This window comes from Chaetodon trifascialis, chromosome 9 (genome assembly GCF_039877785.1).
Source record: "Chaetodon trifascialis isolate fChaTrf1 chromosome 9, fChaTrf1.hap1, whole genome shotgun sequence".
Taxonomy (NCBI): Eukaryota; Metazoa; Chordata; class Actinopteri; order Chaetodontiformes; family Chaetodontidae; genus Chaetodon; species Chaetodon trifascialis.
In genome coordinates this window covers 28,641,403-28,651,445 of record NC_092064.1, presented here as the reverse complement: position 1 = coordinate 28,651,445, position 10,043 = coordinate 28,641,403, and the positions used below count along the sequence as shown (strand labels likewise).

The following is a 10,043-nucleotide window of genomic DNA, read 5'->3' as shown; positions in this document are numbered from 1 at the left end:
CATATTCAATTTAAACTTGACACGTTTCACCGTTTTCTCATTAATCCCTCGGCTGCCAGCTCTCACGTGAAGGACGGAGAAAGGAAACCACCTCCTCATTACACTTCCGTTATCTGCTCTGAGCTTTACATTCAGAGCGGGTCTGTGAGGGAACCCGGCTCAGCAGAGGAGAGACAAGAGACAAGAGACAAGAGACAAGAGACAAGAGACAAGACTTCTTTGTAAAACTGTTGACGTTTCAGGGGTCTGCTGGAAGTTATCTTTAAATACAGATAATCAGCATTCATGGTCACGTGGCTGTGACTGAATCCAGGGCTCGCCTGTCTGACTGCGGTTCGGCTCAGCCTGCAGAAGCACTTTGGTTAAAACAGACCATAATCTTTCCCTGACGTTGACTGCAGTCACTGGAAAACTAACTCTCTCAGTAAACACACATTCAGGTCCGCTCATTATGTTAGAGCGCTGCTGTAAAGTAGTTGTATTTAAACATCATTTTCAGAAACAGGGCTGCTGCTTGGTTTGCTTTTCACTCACTGAACGTCACATGTTCCTGATTCCTCTTTGGTTTCTTCTTTAACACAGTGTGTGCTTCATCCTCATGCTGCAACTGATCGTTCTTCTAAATAACCTTTGATCATAAGTGGAATATTATTGATTTTTTGACCCTAACAATGAATCTGAAATTAGATGCAGTGGTCGCATCCTGCGGGCAGAACAGCGGATGATAAAAGGTTTTATATTTTATATATCTACAGTGCAAAATGTCAAAACTGAGTCCTCAGAGAAACAACTTCAGATTACATATTCAGTCCAAAACTCAAAGATATTCAAACCACAGTGAGACAGAACATCGAACAGCAGGAAATCCTCTCATCTAAGAATCTGGAACCAGATAATATTTGACATTTTTGCTTTATAAATAGCTTAATTGCTGAATTGATTATTAAAATAGTTCATTAACTTTGTGTCAGCTGCTCTCAAACAGGTGCTGAGTCACCTCGCTGTGCTCCAGCAAAGAGAGAAACCAGCATTAAATGCTCAATCGCACAGCTTGCAGATGCATTTGACCTTTAATTTACTAAAACAAGTCGTCGATCACTTCCACAAGCACAGAAATTCAAATGAAACCTCGACACAAGCGAGTGTGTGATCCTGAGGCCCTTCACACCACTGTTAGTTCTTCCATCAGTCTGATGAAGAGAAGGAGCTGAAATCCCCCAAATGTAGGTCACACTGGTGCAGTCTATTTAGAAAAAGCTCCATCACAAAATAATTAACAAAAAAAAAAGTGCAAACAAAACACGAGGAGGAGAGGTGACGAGAAGGAGGAGAACACATAAATTAACACCTCGTCGGGGTATTTGTGGCGTCCTTCGAGCCTGCGTGTGGGAGTTGGACACTGGAGAAAAGCTAACGACAAGCATTCAGACGAGGCAGGAAATCAATATCCAAACCCAACGCTGCTTCTGAGTCCAGCTATGGAGCCATTACACTGATACTTCATCATAACCGAAGCAGGGAGAGCGGATGCAAGCACCAGGCGACACCGCTTCATGTTACAAAGATCTATTCTTCAATGGGAGGGAATTAAGATAAATATACACCACGCTTCTCTCTGCTTTAGGGGGATTTTAACTAGATTACAGTAATTCTAAGTTCTATTTTCTGCAGTGGTGGGGGCGTCTATTCGTGCTTTGTTGGCTCACTGCTGCTAACTGGATAAAACACCTCATGTGATCCAGCAGCCGACGGCCGAGAAGGAAACGAGATGAGAGGAGCTCCTGGAGGCCAGAGAGTGAAGAACGCACAGTCGTCATGTAACTGTCAACACACCTGCAGCGCACCTGCGTCGAACAAACCTCCACCCAAACCAATCAGAGAATCTCCAGAAAGAAAGCAGGAAGGAAGTGTGCAAAGTGAAGGCAGACGAGCGAGCGAGCTGGCCGGTTGGATGGACAGATGGATGGAGAAACAGATGGGTGAAGAGATGGAGGGATTGGGGGTATAGCTCTAGGCGGGCGGATTAAACCGCAGATTAATTCTTTAACCAGACAGGATGCAGAGTTTGCTCTGGAATGTAAATCATACATTATGATCTGGGTGTTTGTGATGGCCTCTTACCTGCTTATCTGTCTCTGGAGTGGGGGTGTCGTTACCTAACAATGCTTTATGGGTAACAGGCGCGGCCTCTGGAATTAACAGCCCGCATTACACTTAAAGTTGTACGGAAATGAAAAGAAGCATTTCTGCGTGACAGCTTGCAAAGATCAAAGCACAACCTAATTCACAGAGCAGGAAAATAACTTTTTTTTTCTGGACAGAGCAAAGCTTAAAGGAAATTAGAAGTGCTTCAGTCTGTTGTGTTTTTTAGCCGGCGAGCGGCTTTGAGAACAGAGAGGTCTAATCATAGACGTGCTGGATGGAGGCCAAAGTGGCAGCTGAATGACCAGACTCTGCAGCTGCCAACAAAATACAAAGTCTGGAATAATTTCAATGTATGAAATATACATTGAACACTCGACAGTCTGCGCTGCTGCGCGGCGGGCGAGTGGGCGTGTTGATGACATGACATGAAGTGCAGCTGCTTCGTACTCTTTTCTGCTGCCTTCCACTCCGTCGATGACACTGCAGATACGTCCAGAACATGAAGCACTGATATCAGAACAGTTACGGATGAGTCCTCCTCCTCCTCCTCCTCCTCCTCCTCCTCCTGACATGCATGATGTTTAGCATGATGCAGCATCTGGCTGCCTAACTCATGTGAGGCAGCTGTTTTTTTATGGAGGCTCCAAATAACAGAAGAAAGTGATCAAACATGCTGACATGAAATAATCTGTAATGGAAGACTTTGACATATCGTCCATCCCTGTTAGACACCAGATACAGCAGACCTGATTTTTAAAGGTGATTCATCGTTAAAATCTTATATCCCTTTTTAATTTGCGGACATTTCACTGTCTCGTTTTACACTCGTCTCTCAGGAAACCTCATTTATGACTTTCATTAGTGTCACAGACAGACCTGCTGGAGGCTAAACTGACAATCTGTTGCTTCCATTGTCAAAGGTTGTTCTTGATTCATGATCCAAAGGGGTCTCTGGTCTCCCCTCAGCCAGCTGGTCCTCCTGAACCACCAACAGGTTCCGGTTCCTGAACTGATCCAGTCAGAATGGACTTTAATAAACAATTTCATGGGTTAGTCAATCAATACATGGCTATCTGATCATCAATTGATTAAGTAATTCATCCAGTGAATATACCAGTGGACCATCTCTTTGTGTAAATTCAACAAACCACACATGCTCAGACATCACTTTGGGTTCTGCTAACATGTGATTTGTCTTTATTGATCATTTAAACTGATGTAAGTCCCTGATTTTGGCATCCTGAGCCTTCGTTGTGTCGCATGCTGAACTTGTACCTGATCTGATCAGACATCAGGTGTGAGGCCGCCGCGTCTGAGGTCGTTTCTGTGCTGGAAAATGCAGCAGCCAGCGAATGTGTCATAGGTAGAGGAGGGTGGAGAACACACAGTGGCATGCTGAGAGTCGGTGTGGAGGTGGGGATGTACTCTCTCTCTGTGCTAATGAGATGTGAAGCGCATTGTAAGGCTCTCCATATGATCAGTCGCCACAAAGAAATGCATCACTCCAGCCACATGAACGCGTTTCCTGCATTATCACACTCGAGCACGACACTGGACGACTTGACACCTGGCCGGCTGCTCGTTCGCCCGTCTGCCTGCCTGCCTGCCTGTCTGTCTGTCTGCCTGCCTGCCTGCCTGCCTGCCTGCCTGCCTGCCTGCCTGCCTGCCTGTCTGTCTGCCTGCCTGCCTGCCTGCCTGCCTGCCTGCCTGCCTGCCTGCCTGCCTGTCTGTCTGTCTGCCTGCCTGCCTGCCTGCCTGTCTGTCTGCCTGCCTGCCTGCCTGCCTGCCTGCCTGCCTGTCTGCCTGCCTGCCTGCCTGCCTGCCTGTCTGTCTGCCTGCCTGCCTGCCTGCCTGCCTGCCTGCCTGCCTGCCTGTCTGCCTGCCTGCCTGCCTGCCTGTCTGCCTGCCTGCCTGTCTGCCTGTCTGTCTGCCTGTCTGCCTGCCTGCCTGCCTGCCTGCCTGTCTGCCTGCCTGCCTGCCTGCCTGCCTGTCTGCCTGCCTGCCTGCCTGTCTGCCTGCCTGTCTGCCTGTCTGTCTGTCTGTCTGCCTGTCGCTCTCAGAAGCCCGTCTGTCTGCTGTTTACTGTGTGAGTAAGAGCGTGTCTGCCTGCCTGCCCGTCTGTCCATCTGTCTCGTTAGATGCGTCTCCACTGTCGACCTACTGTATCTGACTGATCTCTGCAGAGAGCCGCGGCAACTGGATGCATCATCATAACATGGACACAACTTTTCCTCTCAGAATAACCAGGCCTTCATTCAATATTGACAGGAAGCTAGATGGAGAAAACACCAACCTGCATAATGTGCTGGTGTTCATTCTGTCTAATGGGACTGAGTTGGACATCATGCACATCATCATGACAATAAATTAATTATCCATTAATTAAAATGTGTGAACCAGAAGAAGCAGAAATGAGCTGACTGTGACATCAACACTGAGCAGATACGTTAAACAATAGAGGCCTGCAGTCTTAAAAATGCCTCTTTTCATTTAAAAATATATTACAGTTCATAGGGAGACATCCATGGACCGAAAAACAGTATCTTACTGAGTCTACGACAGATGTTCTCCTCTTAATTAACCCTCCTCCAAGGGGAGGACAGAGGTCAGAGGTCAGAGGTCAGAGGTCAGGGTAACACAGTGACTCTGAAGGTGGCAGAGATTCAATGTCTCGCCTCAGTGAGCAGGAGGTTTGCTGACAGGTGGGTTTAAGCCTGCAGAAGATTCCCTGCACTCACCACATCAACCGAGAGGCAGAGAAGAGCAAAGACCACCGCTGACTGTGAGCGAATTCACACCTTTGTCCAGCTTTAGGCATCGCGACACTGATCAGGGCTGTGGTCATCCAAAGGAAATCTCAGTCGACGGGCATTCTGCCTCCTCCTCACCAATCAATGTGTTGATGGAGGAAGAAACTGCATGCTATCTCTCGCGCACTGCAACCCTGAACTCACAGACTCAGAGGAACTCTCTGTGAAAATGGCAAATGTCCACATCAGGTGGACTTCACCCTGCCAGCTCGTCGGTGCACAGCCTGCGTGACGCCAGCCTGAGCCCGTGTGAGAGCAGTGAGTGAGGGGGCTGATGGCGGCGCCGCTCTCTTTAACCAAACACAGTATTTCCTGCAGGTGAGAACACATCCTGCAGCACCATCTCCTGTTGTGTGCTACATGTGTGAAACAGAGAAAACACCTTCTGTCTGTGGTTTGCTCAGTGTCCCGCCCACGGCGCTGTCTGATTGGTTACACGTCAGCAGTAATAGCCTATCAGCACTGAAGGCTACTGTGCCACAGAGCGGCAAAGAGGAACATGCAGACTGGAGCTGCTCCTGCAAGCGGGCAGAGCTGACGGATGAAGAAGTGCTTCACTCTGTACGAAAGTAGCGCTAGAGATGGTTCGACCAATGAGAATTCAGTTGAATACGAGCACACTGACCAACCAACTGACCAGAAAGAGTCAGCCCTGAAGCTAGCTTGTAGAACTTATGTATCTGCCATGACTGTGCAGCTCTGTGAATACGTCTGTTAGAGCTCATGTATCAGATCTGAGATCAGTTATTCAGAACGCCTCAAAGCTCCTTGTCCTTGTATGAATGTGTCCATGAACCTGGAGCGGCTGAAACTGTCCGTAGTGCTGAATTCATGTCATGGCTCTGAAACTGTCCTGGAGCTCTCCATGGTGCTGAAACCATTCAGGCTCACTGCAGCACCATCAGGATGCTGCATGTTCCCAGTGCTCTAGAAACTGGTCAGACCAGTTTCCACGATGCCACGCTCAGACAGCAGGCTGTTTCTCTGTTAGGGCAGTCGTTGTGTCACATCAGGAGATCACAGAGTCACGGCACATTCTTGACATGACGTGAGACATGACAGACCGCATCACCACAACTGCAACTTTCATGGCCTGCGTGATGTCATTGGGGGGAGGTGCTAAACAACCTCACATCACCAACAGCATGAATCCTCTTTCACTTCACCATGTCCACAGCTGAAGACTGCTCTGATGTCATACGAGGGAAGAGATAGCAAAAAATCTGACATGCTAGTTTCTTCGACAGGATGCCGTGAAGCAAATCTGTTTTCAGTAGTTGTCCACCGTGATACATGCGATAAAACACCCTTCGTCTGTTGGGTCGGGCTGATATCAGGCGGATATTGAGTAAACTCAACCCGACATCATTCCTGGGAAGCAGAAAGCCTGTGAGGAGCTCTCCCTGGTTATGAAAGCGCTAACTTGTCAGAATCTACCCATGAAACACACGTAGCCCTGTTTGTACTCTCCATGGCTCTGGAGCTATCCATTACTCTGAAAACACATCAGCTCTCCAACGTGCTGAACACCTGCCAGACCTCAGCGCTGAGGTCAGGTGCTCTTACACTGCTCCCTCTGTGGAGCTCTCCTTGGTCCTGAATTCCAGCTCATCCATTAAAACTATCCATGAACTCCGAGCGGCCGTGCTGAGCTGTGCTGGAGCTCTCCGTGGTGCTGAAACCACGTCGGCTCTCCGTGTGACGAAGCCCTGGGAGTCACGCTGCCTCTGAGGAGCTCTCCATGACCCTGAGCCCCAGACGACATGTTCGAATCTGTCCGTGAACTGCGCGCAGCTTGTTCAGATGTCTGCGGAGATATTTTTAGGCTGCTCTTTCAGATCTTTCTTTGAAACAGAAGCTCTCTCAGTGTGGAGCTGTCACTGGTTCCTGAGCGCTCCCCGGCTCCCCATAGGCTTGTGTTACCAAGCCATGTCTCTGTCCTGTTGTGTCCTGCTCTGTCTTCAGCAGGGACAGTGTGGACTGCCTTGTGAATAACATACGTGCGTCTGTTTTTCTGAGAAATTACGTAACGTTTGGTTAACGTCGAGCATGTATTTCACAGAGATCTTAATGTTATCTTGCTGTATTACTCAGGCCTGCTGCTCCTCCCCTGCTTTCACTCACCCTCCTCCCGCTCCCTCCTCCCATCCTTCCCTTGTCCTCTCCTGCTCCCATCTTTTCTCATCTCAGCCTCTCCTTTCTGTTATCTTCACTTCCACTGCGACCTCCTCTCCTCTGCCCTTGTCTTTTTCTGTATCAGTTGTTAGGCACCCTCTGCTCCTTCCCTCTCCTCCACCGCTCCCTCTGCTCACTCCTCCCATCCTCCCTCGCCTCACCCTCTGCTCACTCAGTGATCCTTACCTCTATTCCTCTTTCCTTTCCTCCCGCCATGCCCCCCCCCACCCCCCCCACCTCTCCTCCTCTCTTGTGTTCTCATCTCTGAGCCTCCTGCATAATAGATGTGGCTGTAACGCCAGTCAACTGGAGCGGCATGATGAGGCAGCTTTAGAAACAGAGAGTGAGACGGATAGAGAGAGAAGGCTCCCCCCGAAATTGGTTCTCTCACCGCGCTCCCACACACGCGCGCGCGCGAACGGATGCGCCCCGCACGCGCGCGCGCAAGCCCAGCGCACTCGCACGCACACAGGCGGACACGCACGCACACATTCCCATACAGGCGCGGCGGGGCTGCCAGCCCGGCCGATGCATCGCAGCACAGAAGTGAGACGCCAGAATAACATTTAGCCTTTCAGCGTGTGAAGCAGCGCGAGCGCCGGTGTGTGAGAGCTCCAAACAAAGTGTCTGCAGCGAGAGAAGGCAGAGTCCTGACGGTGCCAACACAGGCGCAAAAAGGAGAGCACGCACACGCAGAGCCAGGTTATGGCAGAGCCTAATCAGATTACAGCGATGATTCATTTCCTGGGCTCTAAGAATAAAAGTACCGCTGGCACGCGCTGCCTGGCTTCCCCGCCACACAGAAAAGCGACTGCAGAGCACAGCTCGGTCCCCGCGAGCATCCTCCGCCATCTCACACACCCTGCATTATTAACAGCCGATCAATCAGCCTCACCTTCATCGATCTCCAGCTCCTCTCCTCTCCGCGCGTCTTTTTTCACCAGAAGCTCTTCCTCCTCTTCCTCTCCCGACCCGTCCGCGGATGGATGAGTTAAATCACAACGAGGCTTATCCCAACTCCTGCTCTCCTCCGCCGCGCGGCTCCTCTCCCATCCACACAGGGAGAGAGAGGCTATCTTGGTAGTTTTCTGGGGCTGGATAAGCGGGAGTGTGTGCGTGTGTATGTGTGTATGTGTGTGTTGTGTGTATGTGAGTGTGTGTGTGGGACCGGGCAGCGGTAGAAGCGGCGGCGGCAGCAGAAGCGGAATTGCTGGAACAGACGTGCGCGCAGCCAAGCGGAGGAAAAAAGGGGGCGAATCCAGGTGCCGGTGGTCTCACCGCGCAAACCCACCGCCAGCACTCACGCACACGCAGATCCTCAAACGAGCAGGGTGGGTGGATGGAGGGGGTCATACGGTTCCTGAAAAACTCCTCTTAGCCTCCCATTCGCCTCCCAAAGCCCAATTAGCGTAACTCCGGTAACGTATTTAAAGTAACAGGGACGGCAGAGCTCGCGCCATCCGTGAAAATGTGCTGTTTCATTCGAGCCCGGTCCTCAGAGAGATATCCAAAGCCCGGCGAAGCACCGGAAAGTGGCGCTGACTGTCTAAACACCTTTAATTCCGATATCGTTCGTCTCAAGTCCCGGTAAAAATCCGTGCGCAGCTCCGGTGCTTCACAACCCAAAGACTCAGAAACTACACCCAGCAGCACGGACGGTGTCCTTGAGTGCAAATAACCTTTTCACTTATCCGTTTGCAGCTCAACCACCGATCTGCTCTCCATAAACATGCAGCTATTCCTCCGGCGCGGCCTGTTTAACACACGAAACTACTTCGATCACCAAATATTCCGGCAGCGCGCGCCGCATCCAGCAGCCGCACGCGGGGCTGCAGGCTGGCTGTCCGTTTCTCTCCCCGAACCAGGCTCAGGGAGTCAAATCCGGTCCGGCAGCCTTGAAGCGGGTCCGGGCGGTGTCCAGCTTCGTCCTCCGTGATCAGCAATAGATCACACACCTGACGGCCGGCTCTGATAATCCACCGACAACATTTTCACAGGAGAAAACACAGTTTGAGGAAATGGAGAATCTCGTGACAATGACTGAAGCTCTCTCAACAAGCCGACATCTCCCCGCGGAGGCGCGCAGACCTGCACACCGAAACTCGCCTATTTTTAGAGGAAAAATCTCTCCGCCGTCGGGACCGTGATAATCCTCACCGAGGCTCCCACACGTCACACCGGCGGTCCAGTTCCCTCCTTCCTCCCGTTATCTCCTCCTCGGCATCCCGTTACATCTTTCCTCCAGTGACAGCTGACAACGACGACGACGATGATGATGATGATGATGATGATGATGGGGATATTTCTGACGGAAGGTTAAAGTTTAAATTTCAGATTCCTGCGCGTGCTTCCTGGAGGCGCACGTGGCTGACTGACTGGCACAGAAGGGGGGGAACTGTGCGGTGTGCACGAGAGGCTGCGCGAGGGGTTCGAACAAAAAGACACACCCATACAGTCCGCCTGTCTGTCTGCCTGACAGACACACACACACACACACACACACACACACACACACACACACACACACACACGCACTGCACATTCATACGATGCCTGATCGATATTTGAACTTTTCACTAATGATCCTCTTTCACTGCAACAAAACTACATTTGAATCCATTTATGAGAAAAGCTTCTAAACATGATTTTGAACTCGTTTCAGGCTGTTTATCTTATCTTATCTTATCTTATCTTATCTTATCTTGTCTTATCTTATCTTATCTTCAGCTGCATTTGATTCATTCCCGCTTCAGTTAAAGGTTCAGATACATGCTGTCATTTTCAGCAGAACCTCTCTTGACTGTGGACACTTTTGACAATAAGTGGAGCAATTTGAGGGGACAATTTTAAGAACTGTAAGTCCTCCATCTGCAGGGAGGTCTCCAGTGTCTTCAGGCGACAAACCGCACAGAT

The 10,043-nt window shown here is 50.2% G+C and overlaps 1 protein-coding gene across 2 annotated transcripts in view; it reads right to left on the bottom strand.

Moving 5' to 3' along the window:
* The window catches only part of LOC139336171 (leucine-rich repeat and fibronectin type III domain-containing protein 1-like protein), a 224,813-nt gene extending 215,240 nt beyond the window's left edge, over window positions 1–9,573 (bottom strand). Inside the window, exon 1 of one of the 2 annotated variants that reach the window (XM_070970119.1) lies at window positions 8,026–9,573. The gene's annotated coding sequence lies outside the window, so the exon portion shown is untranslated. The remainder of the gene's footprint in view (window positions 1–8,025) is intronic. The other variant, XM_070970120.1, reaches the window with a different exon arrangement.
* Window positions 9,574–10,043: the final 470 nt, after the last annotated feature.